This window comes from Diachasmimorpha longicaudata, chromosome 13, assembly GCF_034640455.1.
Source record: "Diachasmimorpha longicaudata isolate KC_UGA_2023 chromosome 13, iyDiaLong2, whole genome shotgun sequence".
In the NCBI taxonomy this organism is placed as follows: domain Eukaryota; kingdom Metazoa; phylum Arthropoda; class Insecta; order Hymenoptera; family Braconidae; genus Diachasmimorpha; species Diachasmimorpha longicaudata.
Window position 1 is genome coordinate 6,366,395 of NC_087237.1, and position 19,659 is coordinate 6,386,053.

General features: G+C 37.5%; 1 protein-coding gene across 3 annotated transcripts in view; it reads right to left on the minus strand.

Moving 5' to 3' along the window:
• LOC135168810 (GAS2-like protein pickled eggs) overlaps positions 1 to 19,659 on the minus strand; it is a 215,368-nt gene that overhangs the window by 183,081 nt on the left and 12,628 nt on the right. For all 3 annotated transcript variants that reach the window (XM_064133349.1, XM_064133351.1, XM_064133352.1), the window contains 2 exons: positions 17,709 to 17,799; positions 4,912 to 4,999 (listed from right to left, as the gene is read on the minus strand). The gene's annotated coding sequence lies outside the window, so the exon portion shown is untranslated. The remainder of the gene's footprint in view (positions 1 to 4,911; positions 5,000 to 17,708; positions 17,800 to 19,659) is intronic.

The following is a 19,659-nucleotide window of genomic DNA, read 5'->3' on the forward strand; positions in this document are numbered from 1 at the left end:
CAAGTTTTTCAGGAAAAATCACTCGTGCTTCGCACTCGTGATTTTTTAGCCTGAAAAACTTGACTCCTTCATTTGTTTGCAACGAATCTATCGGGAAATATTCGATAATTTTGAACCACTTGTGGTATTATATGTGATTATTTTTCCCACCCAAATTTCAGCCAATAGAATTGCACCATTTGTTGATATTTTGTATAGCCTACCTCGAATATCAGCGATAATTTTTTGAATATTTTGGTAAACAAACGACACTTAACCAAATAAACCTCTTTTCATGTCATGGCACAATTCTCTTGGCCGAAATTTGGATAGGAAAAATAATCCCCTGAATACCACTCGAGCTTCAAAATTATAGAATATTTCCCTCTAGGTTCCCTGCATACAAATGAAGTCGTCAAGTTTTTCAGGAAAAATCACTCGTGCTTCGCACTCGTGATTTTTTAGCCTGAAAAACTTGACTCCTTCATTTGTTTGCAACGAATCTATCGGGAAATATTCGATAATTTTGAACCACTTGTGGTATTATATGTGATAAAAAATTGCGTGATAAAATCCGAAAATACAGAGGAAATACATTAATCGAGGGAATTGGCAAATGAAATTAATAGAAACTCGAGGGAAATAATTCCGGAAAAACAAGCTTCGTGAGAGTGAGAGTCACATCAATATCGTCAACTCTGCCCCGCCTCCCCATTCAATTATGAAGAGCCAATAACGACAACATTTTTCTGTATAAAAACGTGAGAGGAAATAGCCGTACGTATTATAGGTGCAGATCCAGCCCCAATGGAGATCCATCACTGGGGCACGTGCAGCAAAGAATGTGAGAATGAAACGGAGAGACGTTCGTTTCGAGTTTTATTTTTATTCTTTCGCGTCTTAACGAGAAGAAATGAAGCGATCACGATGAACGATTACAATCGATAAATTGTGAGCTGAGAAAATATTTTTTTATGAACTTTCTTTTTATTTCGTTCGCCGACTTCAAGGATTTTATGTCCAATTTTTATCAATCTTAATTAATAAATTTTTCGTTCATCGCAATTCTTTTCCTTTCAATGTTTTTCATTATTTTCAAATACTTTTCAAGATAAAATACCAATGACAAATCTTTGAGGGGATAATTCGCCTCAATACGGAATAAAATCATCACCCCCGAGTCAAAACGTGATTACATTTACCCCGGGTTCCAACGACTCACGCATCCATACATATTGCTATTTAACGTTAAACAAGTGACCCCTGCAGACCGTGAAGTCTGGAATCTCCGAGCCTAAGATTAGAAGGGAAGGTGTGTAGCGTCACCCCTCCGCCCTAGAGCGTCAGCGACAGGGATGAAAAATGCTCTCGATGCCCAGGGAGGGTGGAGAAAAAAAAAAAACAAGCCACCGAGCGCTCAACATGAGGCCAGTGCACACAGAAGGTGACTCTAATTTTGCGCTAGGATCGAACGCGCTCGAGACGAGAATATTGTATCCAAGCGGGAGGTGGGTTGGAATATAGCCAGGTCAGGATAATGAGGATAGATAAATGTATAAAGTTTTATATCTCTCCTCTCATGAATTTAAAATGGCCAATGGTTTTATGAGCTGGAGATTTTCACGTGTTTCGGAGAATTATCAGGGGAAATTCTCAATTAAATAGCTACAAATTCTGGCTTTAAATTTTGGTTTCAATTTTTTGAATTTCTCCTCATTTCCTCGGTCGATAATTTTAGACAGATCTGATTCTAGGCAATAGGAATTATCATGAATCAATGGAGAGATTAGAGGCTGACAACCCGGAGTGACAGTTATTTTTTTTATAATAAAAAAAAAATTGAGAAAACAATTATTTCTCAATTAAATTTTTTTTCTTCATGTTCAAACATATTCTCATAATTAACTCCACAATTTATTTATCACCATTGGGAAACTCCTTCCAACTAAATTGCTGTCATAAATATGCAATAGAATGAAAGCTCCCAACTTGAAAAATTAAAATTCTCTCATTTTTACATTTTTAGTAGCGGGTCGCGAGTTACAGGGAGAGAATGTAAAATTAAAAGTTACGGTGTGAATATAGTAATCAAGAGAAATGCTGTAAAAATTGGAGTTATTTTAAGCGAAAATTTGCGATTTAAAATTCATTCATCACGATTTAATATATTTTTTAACGAATGAATCAGTATATAATCTCTCGACCAAAACATAATCAATCTGATTAAATATTTTCAATGCAGAGAAGAACATTTTCATTGACACGAGATAAATTCAGTTGAATAAATCATTCCTGATGCGCTTCATCATGTGGATTTTAGTTGGCTGTCATATGTGGTAGAATTTCCATAATATAGTGTTCTGAGAATCCTGATCGATCTGACGAGATCGGATGATGCTCGACGCATTGGCTTCTTTCACGTGAAATTTAATCCCATTCCCTACCCTGAGTCGTACCAAATCCGCGCATTTCCTCATCTAGAATCTAGATTGTAGATGTCGGTACATTACGATGTACCGGTGGATTTCGAACGAATGTATTTATGCTCATGAAATTCATTCATCGACATTGGGCTTTTCCATTCGATGTTACATTCGATGAAAATCGAACAGATTCAATTTTCTACAATCAGTAATTGAACTGAAATTTAATTTCCGTTGACCTCTGAACAGATCAATATTTGAATCAATGGAAATTAAATTTCCCCAAGATCTCAACATTTTCAAAAACCAAAAATAGAAACTGACATTAAATAAATTATTCCATCAATTCATTTGGAAGATAAAAAAACCTAAATTGACCTAAAGGACAACTAAATTTTCAATTAACCCCTTGTCCTACGGGCAAACCATTAAAACGACTAAAGAGTAACTCAAATAAAAACTTTCACTCACTTCAACTAAATCATTTTGCACAAAAATACTCCCATTGTTGAGGGAAAAAAAAATGTTGAAAAAATGGCGCGACTATAAAATGCATAATCATTGGGCATATCCTCGGAAGCCTATTGTAACTGATCCGTAACGAGAACGTACGCACTCGGTATGTAAATACCCGAGGCATGTCGGGATCCACCCTTTTCCAGCATCCCCAACCCCACACCATCATAGTTTCTCTATTACTATCACGATTCACTACAACTTTTATCCCACCAACGATAACACGTATGGTCGCGCTACGTGTTGCGATTTGTTGTCCACTCGATGGTGTATCCCCCCAACTGTGGGAGGGGAAGAAGGGGGTGTATCGAATATCGACATATATATCGTGGGTGTATATCAGGAGTCACCGGGATTATAGGCTTTAACCGGTCATTAACTACCATTTCATCTGTATACAACGGCTTGCGGAGACAACGCGAGTATTTTACAACAATTTTTTTTAGTTACATATTTTCCAAGTTTGAATTTTTGCATTTCCCATTGATCGCAAGCAAAATACAAATGTTTCTCCTCGTTTTATAACTGTTTGTTTATCAAATGGATTTTATTAATCTACCTCGATTGTTTTATTTCCCCGTTAATTGATGATTTTTCCATTTATCATTTTTTCGAATTAACATCAATTTTTTATCTATTCTCTTTCCCACTGCCTGAACCCAATAAGAAGATTTTCATTGAAATAGTATGTGCGCGATAATGCCATAATCCCCATTCACGATAGACCAGATTGAAAATAAATAACGTTAAACCGAAATCACCAGTGTTATCGAATGTTGAATGATAATTCATTTGTAAAATAAATTCGCAGTTGAATATATATTTTTTTTTCGTCCGATAAATTACGAGGTTTTTCCGATTTCATTAACGACAGAATTATTCAGGGATAAAGTGCCCAATGAATTCTCTGATATTTGAAAATATGTGATAAATGTGTTGATCTATGTCAGTGTTATTCCCAGCTGGAGAGCTTTGCATTTTTTCCCCTCTTTTTCGAGGCTTTCTTTCTCTTTATTTTTTTTTTCGACGCCGCACCTTCTTTCATTAATTTCAGGCGAAAGCAGCGCGAGTGTGAGCTCCTCACACACACACACACATACACTCACCCATCTTGAGTGATGAGATTGATAGCCTCAACTATGTAGAAGAGAGGGTGAGGACGAGGGGGAGGGGACGAATGAGGGACCGAGTGCTAGTTGGGGTAGAGTATGGTTTTATTGTCTGATCGAGCCGACACCGAGTTGAACGGGTAGACGGACAAGATTGGTCGATATACGTTCGGCATCCTGCACTCGGCTTTGCTTCATGAATTTCAAACTGACGGCGAACCGCGATGATGCACTCTCATTTATTAAACCACATTTAACGGATATCTGTTTTTCTTCCGGAAAAACGGTGGAAAGGGGAAATACTTTGATTTTTTTCATACCAAGCACCGATGCGAGGCTCCATTAGCGAAAGATTTTTGACCGATCATTTTACAGCGAATATCTAAAATATCTTTGATTTATAACTGAATCGATTGAATTTAAGTGTTCAATGGGACAGAAATTTACGCGGAGAGAAATATCTGATAAAATAAACTGATCTAGATGGGAATTTTTCAAAGATTTCTGTCAATTTTTCATTTTTCATTTGGAAACCCCCATATCCTCCGTAAAATCAATCAATTTTATCAATTAAAACCTGCGATAAATTACGACCGAGTTCAATTGTTTTCCACTCGCAACACTTTATCGCGTTAATTTGACATTAACGACTCACACATTTTCATAGCATCTGGACAGAGGGGGGTGCGTCTTCACTTCTCCAACCAGTGCCTTTGCTTGTAATTAAAGTTCACAGCAACTTAGATTGAAACAAATTTCGAAGTACTAGCTCGCGACAAGGGAGGGTGAACGTGTAATTGTACAAGTTGCCCGCTGGCAGACATTGTAACTAGATTTTTCTACTTTTTTTTCATGCTTATGTAGTTTTTAAATTAAGTACGAACCTTTCCTCGATCAATTCGCCATTTTGTGAGCCTCTCTCATTCCGCCATTTTGTCGTAGACTTGACCTCACTTCCACTTATGTGTCAACCTGAAACAAAAAGAACATATTCATTGAAAAATAATTCCGTTCGAGAGGATTATTACAAAGTGTTTCTTTCAGTGAAGATAAACAATTCAGATGAACAATTAAAAAATTACACGATGATAACAGGTTCCGTGGACCTATAAATGGGGGTTATAATTTTTCAATGGGGAACGGGCGGATGTCCTGGCAGTTATAATTTTTCTGGTTATCACCCGATATTATTAAGCGGCAATCACTGATGAAAAATTAATTAGAAATTCGCAATAATAACGAATAGGAAAAAAAGTGAAAAAAATTTCTTACGAGGTGCATATAGTAATGGTATCTGTGGCGACATTTTTTTTTTTCCGCCCCATTATTCCCTCCGGCTAGGGACATCTGGAGCATCTGGAGTACGCACCAACATCTAATTGACCGTACGTGAGATGAATTTTATGCGCAGTCCGTACGAAAAAAAAACCACCACCCGGACTAAAACGGAGGAGAGAAAAAAAAAGGGGGTCAAACGAGGAAAATTACAATTCCTTCCTTTACCCGAGTGGAAATTGAACTCAGGTCCGGATCAAGTCCTGATCAGGTCGCCCTCATGTATAATCAGGTACTGATCCGACGACTGGATCAGAACTTGATCAGGCATGTAACGCCTTGACTCGGTCCGGACCTGATCAAGCCGACCTGGACAGGATTTGATCAAGTCAACATTATCTCAATCTGATGATGCGAATAAATAATCATTATTAGCTGAAAACAAAAAATAATTCAATTTTTTCACTACTGTTCATCTATCTTAAGGAATATCTTCCATTATTAACAGTGAAAAACCACCTGTGATTTTACCGATGCTGGGGCTCGAACCTGCGATGTTCCGATTATCAGTCCTATGCCCGATCTACTAGGCTAACCGGATCTTATGATCAAGTCAATTCTATTTTGCCTATACGATCTCTATCGAGGTATGCGTTAACTTTGTAATTATTTCCGGATGTGCGCGTATATTTTACAAGATTTTTTCGGTCACGATTCAATTCCGTTGATGACAAAGATTTAAATAGTAATATAATAATAATGAGCAAATCGAAGTTAGAGAACTATTTTCCTCTTGAAAATAATTTATTTGTAAATTTAATACGTCTACACATATTTACACAAAAAAAACACTTGAATAAAGTACATTATATACCTGATTCAGAATGGTCTAATTTTTAGCTTCTCATGTATTTAACGTAGTCTGTAGTTTTCGAGATCTGGGGGATTGGATCCAAAGTTAATCAGAATCATCCGATCAGACTAAGCTTAGACTGATTGGATGAGAACCTGATTCGGTTCTACCTGGACTATTTATGTTCCGATGAACTGGATCAAAATTTGATGAGTTTCCCATCGATATCACTAGATCAGACTCAGATGAAGATGATCAGATCAAAACCTGATCATAATTCATCTTAGGTAGTTCGGAACAGGATCACTTGATCAAAACTTGATCAGTTCCTCATCAGGCATGGCCTGATCAGACAAACCTGACGAATACCGGATCAAATACTGATCCAACATCAGAGCGGCCTGAGGCGATTTCCACTCAGGCTGACCTGACCAAAATCTGATCCGAATTATTGCAGGAGGACGGACCTCAGGTTCAGATCAAGCTCATCATATCAGAACCTGATCAGAGTAAGTCTGATCAGATGCAACAAATCAAAAACTGATCAGTTCTTGATCAAGTCTCGCCTGATCAGTTGAACCTCGCCACCACCAGATCAGGTTCTGATCAGACCTCAGGCGCGCCTGACATAATTTCCACTCGGGTACCCGGTGGCAAATTCAGAGACCCGGGGACTTTTCTCGTGAGCAGTGTTACGATGTTGTAAAAATAATGAGGATTGCGTTCACAAGTATTTTAGTAACGTGAGGGGAAGGTAGTGAGGAATAAAAGGGTGGAATTCAAATTATCACCCTGAACATTCAAAATTGGCGTTCTTGAGAAATTTACATTCAACGATTTCGAAAGCCCATTTTCGTAAATTTATTCGGGTGAGAATGGAAGTCTCCGTTGGAGTTTCTACCGGAGTCTAGTGTACTTGGGAATACATCTCTTTGGAGTTGGGTCCCAGTCGTGGTGGAAAGATGGTATATACGAATGCATGGATTCATGACGATTTACATTTTGTTTTGTGAAATATGTGGAACATCGTATACATTGAGTTGTGTAACATTGAAAATAGGACGAGTGAGGGGGAGGGGACGCGGAGGAGGGCAACGTAAAAATAAAAATATTGAATGCGCTCTCGAGACGTTTTGGTTGAAATTCCAAGTGGATTTTTTAAAAATTTCTGAGGAAAAATAAAAACAAAAGACACCAATAGCTTCTTTTTTCACATTTTTATCGACTATTCCAATGATTCCCAGAATTTCCATCCGTTCCGTCGTCAAAAATTTGCAATTTAATGGGACTCCAATTTTTTCCCCTCCCCCTCCCCCTTTCCACCCACTTCAACGTCCGAAATAGCCCTGGAATCAGTGGAGTAAAATCATCCAATGTTTAACTGCCACAAGTTCTTCCCTTTAAAACGACATAATTAGAGATCTCCTGGAAATTCACATACACGAGCCAATTAAAGAGGGATGAAGGACCCCGTCAGAGAGCCGTGATGGTGGATTATCCATTGATAATCATTCATTACATCCGCACAAATCCCGGTCTATTGCTGTTGCAACGCACAAGATGCTTTTATCCGCATTACCTTTCGGGAAATCAGTCAGTCTCCCTCGTGAGTACCTAAAGCTAATAGCACAAAACACCAAAGTGCTCTTCAGTGCTGGGAGGTATATCAACAGCCAGTTATATCGTTAGCACGTAATATAGTTTGTTCATTTCACTGATGGAGAAGTACTTGAGTACCTAAATCACAAAAAAAAAACCGACAGCCCCTCAAGAAAATTAATTTCTCTACAACTTTCTAGCACACCTCAATAATCTTTCACTTCGGCAGCAAAACTATTTAAATGTATCATTTAATCCCCAATAATTAAAAGGCTGTTAATATTTTTTTGTCATTAAGATTTTAGTCAAAATAATAAAAAAAAACTTCACATGGAAAAGCACTCCTCTCATTTCTGAATACAAATCATTGTCTACGTTCCATCCAACGGTTGTCACAATGAAGAAGCCACGAATATGTTGGGACACTTCACCCCTCTCCCCCTCCCCCCCCCCCCATACCCCGTCCTCCTGATGTCCTACAAGTCCTCCCGTTAGCATTTCATCCGAGCACACACTCCTGTACATCAATGCAGTCCACTCGAATCGATACAAAACGCGAGGCACGTAATGCATGTTAGTCATGTCCATGTTGCAGATGTATAAAACTTACATTCACGTGCATAAAGGTTTGTATTATAACAACATCTCCAAAGGATGATAGGGACTGTGTAACTACCCCGACATAGACGTTTCACAACGGCATAGTTTTCCGCCAAAAGGACCGGTGAAGGGATCCCCTCAGGGACGGGAGAGGAAGGGTGAGTGGGTGTAGGGTGGAAAGGGAGTTGTACAATCGTATCTCGAACGGAAACCACGAGCAGGCATTGTTTCATACCGCGGGCAATGTTTGACGTGTTGCGAGACGTCGACGTCATTTCCTTCTCTCCGGTACATCCGAGAGAAAAGAGGAACTTGGTATTTCGTGGTCTACAATGCCCTTTAATGTATAGTTAAGAAACTATGATTCATGAGTTGTAGAGAATGACAATTGTTGAGGAGAAAAGTGAAGAGAATTTCTTTGTTGTTTTTTTTTTTATCGAATGAGGGATTCATCCAATTAAAATTTGTTGATGAGACGATCTGCAAGCTGGTTTGACTTGTCAAGTGGGTTCTTTTGTTTGGTCGAGTGCCAAATGTGGTGAATGTAAAATAATAATTATAAATGAATTAAATAGCAATGATTTTTAATGGTTATTTGAATGTCATTCGATAAATTGGAAACCGCGCAGCTCCTATAGCGCAGCCAACGGAGTGTTAAGGTCAATATTCATGGGAAAAAATCAGTGAACTTCCACTGACGCTATTGAAAAATATTTCCAGGAAAATGAAGTCAATAATAAATTATCCAATCACAATAAAAAAAAAAAGAAACTTATACGGCTTCCGTTGGAAAGCCAAAAGCTTTGAAACGCCCCCATGTCACTCACCCCTCCGAGAAATACATTCCTCCCATCATTCCCATACAACCCTCTCCCACTCCCTTCAGCCCCCCCCCCTTTATGCGTAATTCGGTTTCTCCAAATTTAAGCGGCGCTTCGGGCCTTAATTCGGTTAAACGAGTTGTTTGCTAACTTGGTTAAATTTGGCGGGGTAGCTATACACGGGTAAATGGTTTTCGAGCATCGAAACAGTGACCATACGAACGGTCATACTGAGGTATCTGAAACCCTCTCCATTGCCACCCTCACCTCCTCGTCTCTCTCATCGCTTGTCGGTGTATCATGCGGAGGGAGAGGGAGAGACAGAGAGATGTGGTGCGGCGCGATTTCTCCCTATTTTCATGGAGCCATGCCCTTGCCTGTGAGGGATGCTTCGATGTGGTTATTGACGTTTCGGGTAGAAATGAAATTACGTTTTACGCGTGCTCACGGATATGACCGTGTCACTATCCGCATACCTGTGATGATGCGGAAAAATTTGAATAGTCAATCATGGAAAAACATCGGTCTCTATCTTCGTATTTTTGTTTTTGGGGAATAGTAAAATGAGTTTATTAATTTTTCGTTTATGATTTTTTGTAATCAATAGCGAGATAAATTTTTGATGGTAAGGAATCGACAAAAAAATCCTCCTTGCTAAGCAATAAATCATTGTCATTCCAAAAAATCACAGTACGCTGTCAGAAAAAAATCATAATCTCCTGAATTAATCACATGCCTCGGTTTCATAACAAGAATGACACATTAAAGATTTTGCACTGGGTTCACAACAACCCAGAGTGCTTTATTATTAACCACGACGATAATCGATACGAGACTAGGAGTGCGGATGCTCAAGCATCCCGGAGCTTTTATTTATCTTTTTTTTTTACTCAGCATTTAACAGGAGAATGAGCACTGGGTGCACTCGTTACACTTCCATAAATAATGTCATGTGCGATTAGAAGGTATTGTGAGTTATCTCAACCGCATTGTTCACAATTTCGTTGTTGATTGTTGAAAGAATGGAAAAATTCCGGAATGAAAACATTCAGGGACTGGAATAATTTTATCTCATTAATACAACTGCATATGGAAATGATAATTTATTACTAATTAACAGATATTCACTCATTTGTAGATTGTCGCAGATGTAAAATCAACACATTTGTGAATTAATATCAATGTTATAAAGTCCAACAGAAAAATATTCGTTATATTGACTTGAGATATATATAAATAGTAGATAGCAAATTTAAATAAATTGACAGAACCAATTAAAATCCCTTAAACCGTGCTAATTACTTCAGCTAAAATTATCAATTTATCAACCAAATCTCTCGAACGATTTTCCACCTCAATAAAAAGGCAATTCATCTAAAAATTCTAAAACACTTGTGAACGCGTTAAGTCAAGAGTAAAATAATTGATCGTTAAAACAGTTTGACTCGCGTAAAAAACTTTAATGGCTTAATTAGCAACAATTTCACTGTTGACACGCATCGATAAAGCCCGAAACAACAAATAAGTCGTCGTCGTTCACGCATCAACTACCCCTTCCCCTTCCCACCCTGCCATAATCACCAAGTGCAATAAAGTTTCATGTTACTGAGAAACCTTCAGTGAGGCATAGGTATTCAGGACGAATAGTGTAGCCCGAACAAGGCTCACAGCATTCTATAATTATGTTAAGTACGTCAGTAAAGCGCACAAACTGCAGCATCTCAACTACACAGGGACAGGTCCCATCCCAGCCCCCCTCATCCTCACCCCTACCCCTTTTGCATATTAGGATTTGATTATTATAGTCACCAATGGAGACGAGCCTCAGTGTTTCATGTGAGTTGATAGTGGTAGAGAGCATATACATATAGCATGCGATATATAATTCCGTTATTGGTAGTAGCGAAACTACCTCTGTGATCAGACGTTGGCAAACTGTTGCGTTTGGATGCAACCGCACACTTTCTAACTTCATTAATGGAACGATAGATCGATGAGAGAGCTTTCAGTTGTGAGTTTTGTCGTTTGATGATGATTTTTGATTAGTTGAATTGAGCAGAGAACGAACGATACTGCCAAGTTGACAATTGATCTTACTCAACAAAATTTATTAATATCAGATGACTGTTTATGTATTATGTCTTAATTGCAACGAAATTCAACGATTAACTCGGGGCTTTACGAGAAGAACTTGATGAAGTTGAAGAGTTGTATAATTTTTAATTGGATTTATCATCGGATTTTCATTATTTAAAACTTATAAACGATTATTCTTGTGAGAAGAAAATAACTAAAATTCCCAGGCCCTCTTATCATCATATTAATCCTGCATTCCCATTCCCCAAATCGTAAAAAAAATTCCCACTCATCAAACACTAATTGCTGATTATATTTATGACCCCCGCCTCCCAAATGCATCTCCAATAATTAAATTGAACGAGTGCAATCGCCATAAATCCACCTGTACCATCAAACTAGGAGGCGACTACGTAATAAATTCTTCATCAAGATTACCCCAGCAAAAAACAAATGCTGAGAATGATAAGAAAAAAAAAAAGAAAACAATGATGAATATAAAAAGCAATTTTATGGCCACAGACGTCCGGGTTTCGTGACAAGCGAGCCGTCACTGTAATACGGGTTCGTTGTCGACGAAACCTGCACGATCTGTAACCGCGTCATCGATTCAACAACTCATCAATTTGGTCAACCAGCAGCGATAGGAATAATCTGAGCATCTATCGTCAAACTTTATGGATTAAATATAAAATAATGAGAGAAAGTTTGTGGATCTTGAAGGGATGAACCATCAACGAATACACTGTGTGAACGAGAAATACTTGGTGGTGGTACTTTCGAAACACCCCGGAGGCAATAGCAAGTTTATACCCTAGAAGTTTGACATTCCTTTTGCAATACATGGGAATAGTCTGTGTGTATAGATTCTTCGAAGGTATGCGTACATCCACAACATAACAATGCATGTATCGTATCTTATGGTAATAACAATTTTATTATCAGATATTTTGGATGAGAAACTATTCAGACATGAAAACACCAGAGACGAAGTTTGTAAATTGAGGTAATAAATTTTCAAACAATTTGTTGTACTTTCACGGTGGTACGGTAGCTCTTTAATTGTTCAAGTCTCAAATTTTGTTTATTGTCTTGGATATATATATATATATTTAGGTTTTCGTAATAAGGAGAAGCGGTGGCACAAGTTATTTTCGTCAAAAATTAATTTATCGACTCGATCATTGCATTGACATTTTTATAATGAATAAAATATATCATTGCTGGGATTCTGGTTTACCTTAAGGGTGAAACATCCCTCTTCACTCATCACTGTTCATTAAAAAAAAAATTCTCCATTTTTTGGAGTAATAAATTATAATTGTTGGAGATGAAATTCGTGGCAATTTTTTTTGACAGTTTTGTTGTGAATTTAATTCATTAAACGTTTATTTATGTATTGTTTTGGGTTACGGTTTATCTGGACGTTTCCCCTGTGTTTAATGCAAAGTTTTCATATGATGAATTAACCGGATTTTATATTGAATGGAGATTGAAATATGCCAATGCCTTAAGCTATGTACTCTTCCGCTTTTCTATGTTTGCGATAAAACATCAAAGAACTCATTTGACGATGATTTTTTTATTTAACTTTGCAGATCTGAATTAATATCTTGATATTTGACTATTGAAAATCACCTTAATATAGAACAAATTGTAAAGTTCACTCTACGTTCACAAGCAGTTGAAATATCAACTCGTCAATCATTTATTAATTAAAAATCCATGTTTAAAAAGTAATCACCATGTATTATAAAACATGGTCCTATGGAATAATTCAATATGTTCTCAATGCATCTATGTATGACATAAATTTGTTTGAAATTTTATCTGCTGCTGTTATTGTTAAAAAATCTACACCAAGAAGAACGATCTCATGCGGGTTACCAGTATCATACCTGTCACATATCCACAAAATTCATCGCTCGACTGCGCTCCTGATTCGACATAGATGTCACAGCGATTTTCATGGTATCCAACGAGCCACCGAGTTGTTACAATCCTATCAACGAATCAGGATGGCAATGTCTGATGATTGGGATTTGATTTACCATTTAATATGACGCTCATGAGTGACAGGAAAATGCACACTGAATGCGAGATATTTATGGAATTAAAGGCTATGCGAAATGATATTGCATGTGAAATTGATTGTGGAACAATGTGAGTAAATGTCGAGTGAATTTATGAGCTTTCGTGATTATCGTGAGAGAATAGTACGTGTCAATTATTCAAATTTCTTCTGCCAATGTTATCCTTTGCTCTTTGACCAGTGATTCAAAATATTAAATGCCAAAAAACATTGACACGATCTTGAACTGATACGAAAAAAGAAAAATGTAAGTTTTTTTATAAAACTTTTTTATAAAATTCTTCTGTGTTTCTGCCAAAATTCTCCCATGAAATTTAAGAAAAAATTCTATTTTAAATATAAATAAAAAATTTAAAAAGGCCCACTCTCTTTTGAGATATCCATGAAGGTCCTATAAACTTTAACCAGAGGATCAAATCAAGGAGCGATAATTGGAGAATAATTCTAAACACCTTCTCAAATGCCTGATGATGTTACACTCGACTTAACCCCCACAAATATCCTCCATGAAATAACCGAACAATGGGATAATATTCACCCGAAAATCTGCAGGCTATTACAATGCACATTGCAAGCACAGAACTTCTCTCTGAGCAGTATATATTGCGGTTCTGGATGTATATATACCCACCGTAAATACTGATAAGCACCCCTTGGCGTTGGTGAGCCAAGCAGCTAACTACTCTCCAAGTGAATTAACTCTCTACTCATAAGTTAATTCCAAGTTAAGCAAACCCTTGAGCATATACCTTGAGTGATGATGCACACTTACCCAAGAATTTTCGAGAGGGTTTCGTTCAGCCTGCCCTGACAAATTTGAGAGATGCTTTTGCGGGACCTTCATGCCTCGATTAGGCGAATGCCCTTGGGAAACTCATTCGTTTGATAGTTATGTCTACTGGGAGGAGAAATCACTGAATTTTACCAAAATAATCGAATTTTAACGTCTAAAAAGGGCATAAAAAATATTTTCACACGGTGTGATAAAAAAAATCGTCGGGTAGTCGTGAGAAAACTGATTTTCGGCTGTTACGATAACCCTTCTACGCGCCGCAAACTACTATTCGACTCAGGGTACGCTCACCGTGCGGAAAATTTCACTTTTTGCACAATGTATGGAAAAATAAAATATTTACATTTTTTTCTTACAATATGCGGAAAAAAAATATTTCATACCCACGCGCCTAAAAACCCACTCTTTGCCCACAACCCTCTAACAATAATTTATTCCCATTCAAGGGAATACTAAAAATATAATTTCTGAACGTGGGTAAAATTTCATTTCACGCACAAGTGATGAAAATCATAATTTAATTGAATTTCCATCAAATCTGAAACGTCATAATTTTCGCAAACGACCACCCCACATTTTCCAAATCAACACTTCGAAAATTTAAATTGATAATTCAGGTGTGAACATGCACCAGTATGCAGATTGACTAGCAACTACAATTGATACGTGAGTGGGCATTGAACTAACCCCACGACTGTATTCAATTCTAGGGTACGAAGTCACGTACATATCTCGCACATACACCCGACTATTTCGGTGAGTGATAGACAATCATCATTATGTCATGGCGTTACAATGTCGCCATGTCAAGTTGTATGTCGGGTGTGCTTTTCATTGGATTATGAATCATTTGGCTGGACTTGATGTTGAAAAAAATATTATTTTTCCTTCTCCAAATACATTCATGAATATGGGAATATCTTCTATCATAGAGCTCGTCATGGTGAATGAAAAATTTTGACATTCCAATTGTATAGTGAGGAAAATGTCTCGGAAAAACGACACTACTTCATTCGTATTTTCAACTGTCGACGCGTGTAAGAAATTGCAACTATTATAGTAAAGCTAGACTAATAAATCTACCGTCTCCAGCATTGCTGGTATATCACTGGACTATTTTACACGAATTTGTGAAGAAAATTGTTTATACAAAAACGATTTATGTAAAAAGAATGTCTTTATATTTTGAGTTGAATAAAAAAATTGATTTCAATCGAATATAACACTTTTTCTCCATTTTTTTTTCCATTTAAATTCATTATTTCGAGTTTTTTATAGCGCTATTTATTTACCTACAATCAATCCTTTGAAATGTTAAAAAAATATTTAATGAGGGAAAAAAAAGGTAATTCGTTGGAAATCCTCAAAGATAACCTATTCAACCCCAACATATTTTACTGAGGACATACTGACGGTGTCAGTCGCGTAACTGGAAAATTTTTACGATCATTCTACCAGTGCAAATCCTACTACTTAAATGAAATGCACCTCGTGCTGACTTGACTGTTATAAAATCAAGAAATACCCGTCGCTCAACCAAGTGTGTACCTTACGGTTGAGACCACAAGTTTCTAGTACCGAGTTTACGATTCATTAAAATAAAAATCTTGGAAGAATGTTTCGAGTTTATAAATCAGCTGTACTTCACTGGTTTTTATCAGAAAAACTGACCGATCAACCTCAGAGGGTTTCACCTCTCACGTCTATATAATAAAAAATGAATACATAATAAAATAAGTTCACACAATATTAATTAATGACGTGAAATTCTTTCACTTATTTTTATAGAGGTATTTCATAATTTATTGCCAAAAATATGGGATTTTACGAATATTTCAAGTATTCCATTGGAGAGGGGATGAAAATGGCCATTTCCTCCTCTCAAAAATCATACTCTCACTATTCTACATTCGAAATTCATATCATCATGTTTTTTTCATGCAGCCCGGGTGTGACAATGTCACCCGATGTTTCGTTATCCATATTTTTGTAAGCCAGATGAAAAGAGACAGAGAATAACGAACTGAAAAGTGAAAAGAGAGTGCAACTGGTACAGCAGCAGTGGGCTGGCAAGGGCCGAGGGAAATAACGCCATCATTGTCGTAATAGAACGAGTACAGTGGGCATTGTATTGGTCCAGCCGCGATCAATGGGAATCGATGAATGTTCTCAGCGCGTTCGTCGTCTCAATTCAACCGAAAAACGAATATCCCGGGCTTTTTTTTTATCTCATTCAGTGTTCTTTTATATTCGCGATATATAACCGGTCCAACGAGTGAACGTAGCAATGCTCTTTGTGATTATTGGAGAAGGGGTTTTGTCATTTTTTTTTTTCACCAATAATTGCAGGATTCAATTGAATTTTATGGGGGTAGTAAAAATTGTTTGTTGTAATTTTACCGAAATTTTCAGCTGATGTTTGTAAAAATTTAAAAGATTATCTATGCTACTCAACTATTATTATTTACTCAATACGTGATTTTGGAGACGAGTCAAAAATTCAAATAAACCATTTTGCAATCGAAATATACGATACATTTCCAATATTTTATTTCATCCCCACTTGAAATTCGTAAATTCCGGCATTTGCTAAAATCTACTGTAACTCAGTGTCAAATATCCTTCGCAACGTCCCACCCCAGTTATTTACCCATTTGCTTCAACACCCCTCCACCCCTCACCTCACCCCCCGACACCACTATCTATCTATCTCTCTCTCTTGCTCTCTCTTCTCCATGTAGCATGTTTCTATAATGTGTGAGAGAACGCACAGGTGACAACACTCATGACAGTCACATGACGTTTGTGGCCATGCCCGTCAGGGACCTAATTATCGCTCCGCATGTGCACCGAATGCGTTTACGCACGTTTCACGCCGAGTGTTGTTTTACCAAAGGCTGGTCGGATACCCCGGGTATTCATCGTTCAATGCAGCACACGGCACAGGAATTTATTGGAAAGCTCGTCATTCAGGGAAATAAATAATAAAAAAAAAAGGTGTTTGCACCAGTCGAGGATAAAGTTTCACTTTATCAAGCGATACGGAGCCACTCAAAGCGGAAAAAAAAAACTGATACAATTGTGAGGAAAAAATAAGTAGAAGAAAATTGTTTGAAAAGATCAGGGCTCAAGTAATTTATGATCTTTCCTCAAATTGACTAATGATAATGGAGGGCGGATCAGGGTAATTCATTATATTCCGTATATGGTGGAAAAAAATTGCACGATTTTTCCGGGAAAATTTAGGACTGAAGGGAAATATGGAATTAAAATTACTTATTTCTTGGAAGTTTTTCTGGTACTTTAAATTTTAAATTATTTCTTATTTTTTATATTCACTTGAAATCAACTTGATTAAACGAGGTATTCTCTCTCTAAACTGCATAAATATCATTCATGCAATAAAACCGATGAAATCCATTCTCTAATTCAAAGTGGCATTAATCAACTCAAAAGTAACTGAATTTCGAGTTGATCGTCACAATAACAATTGTCCAACTTGTTTACATAGCTAACATGGCCTCGATGCACTTCAATAATATTAAGTGGAGTAGCAACTATTTTCGACTTACCTCACTGCTTCACTTTCATCCCATAAATGTGCCGGATTCTGCTTACATCATTATTAGCATCAACTTTCCAAGTCCGTGGGAAATGCACCCCCTGAAAAGAATAAGAAACCAATGAAATTCGGAGACTGGTGAAAGGCTATTTGTCAGCGATCGATCGGTTATATTACATTTATACTTTATAAAATAGGGAAGTCTCGCATAGTCAACGGCACCCACAGAAAAAAATTTCAGGTAAGAATTAACCCACCAGAGGGTGAAACGAAGGACGAAGATTCGCTTAATCCCAAAAATTGACCTAACAAGTGGTTAATTGTCATTTCACCCCGCCTTTCCCCCTTTAATTTTTCTCGAAGATTCTTTCCCGGTACTTAAAAATATTTTCCCAATAGTAATTTCCATTTTTTCACCCAGATAAATAATTTTCGTCACAATTCATTCGTCATATTTCTCCGATGACAACAATGAAACGACAGCCACTTGAAAAACCTCAATCGTCCAGTACAGAGAATTCTCCCAGGCTTTTGCCTGTCTCTTCATTTCCCTCCTCTCCTTTCATCCGAACGAGCTAATGTATACGACATAACCATTCTCATCTGCACACAAACACCCACCCACTCATTCCCCTCATCCCTCAACGTACACAAGCTACACAGCCAATGCATCCCCATACTTTCAATGTACAACCGAGGCTTACTGTTATATTTTTATCCACTGCAAGTGGAGCGGGGTAACACGCTGACGACACACGGCCTTATCAAACGGGCGGGGTCCCTTTGTCCAACTTTAATTGAAAATATTGGAATAAATTTTCCAATAGACACCCGGCGCGCGATGGGGAACTTTGGACGGCCGACGATGCGAGACGACGCGCGAGAGGCATCACAGAAGAGGAAGAGGTGGATGGAGGTAGGGGAAAGGCTGGCAGTGAGTTACTAGAGTTTCTGTGGAATAAATAGACAGGCGAAAAACACACATCCATAGTCAAAGCAATGAATATTCAGGGAAATAAAAGGGATGAGGTGGCTTCCACCATTGGGATAATATTGTTATTTGTTTGTTCTTTAAATTCAAATTTTTCTGTATTTTAAAAAAATTATATTCATTATTAATCTAAATACAGTGAAATTATGTATTCACTGGAAAAATTAATTTCTTAATTCCAAGGACTTTTGGTATTCTTCCTCCAGGGGAATGGTTTTCCATCTTTTCTATTTTTCAAATGAAATAATTTTTAATTTAAACGTCATTTAAAATACTTTTTCTTTCTCAGTGAATAACTACTCGACTTGTCTAACCGAATTATCCCTCAACTTTTTTTTTTCTCTCGCATTTATTCCCCCAAACCTGTTTCACTTACATAAAACGAATAATGAAAATAAAAAAAGTTGATAAACCCATAAACATATCCCACAACATTAAAATCATCTCGGAAAACAAACGGCTGAATGTCCCGTGGGCCATTTTCTTGGCATAATGAAAAATTAATTTAAATTGACTAGCACAACTGTCGGAGTTTATAAGTCATCGAGGAAGATGGGTCAGACCCTCTGAGTTGTTCATTCGCACATACACAAAATCCCATTGGCTGCATTGATGCGTGGGTACGTTGATAAAAGAGGGCAAGAGCGCGTGGCGAACTCGATAGAGCGACAATTCAGTTTGCAAACGCCACCCCCTATCCCACCAACCACCACCCCTACTTCTACCACCCATCCCACACCAATTCACTGGGCAGAGGGATGAGATTGAAAGCAATTGGTATACGTGCCACGATTGCGTCTACTCTACTGTAAATATTGCTCATACCCGAGTATCGAGGATGTTTCCCGTGTTCACTGGGAATAATCGAGCGCGAGATATTGAAACGTCAAATAACGACTGCTGTACTCGGTACACTTGCCAGTTGTATTTCTCGCATACTCTGTATAAATTGAAAATGTTTTTTTTTTTT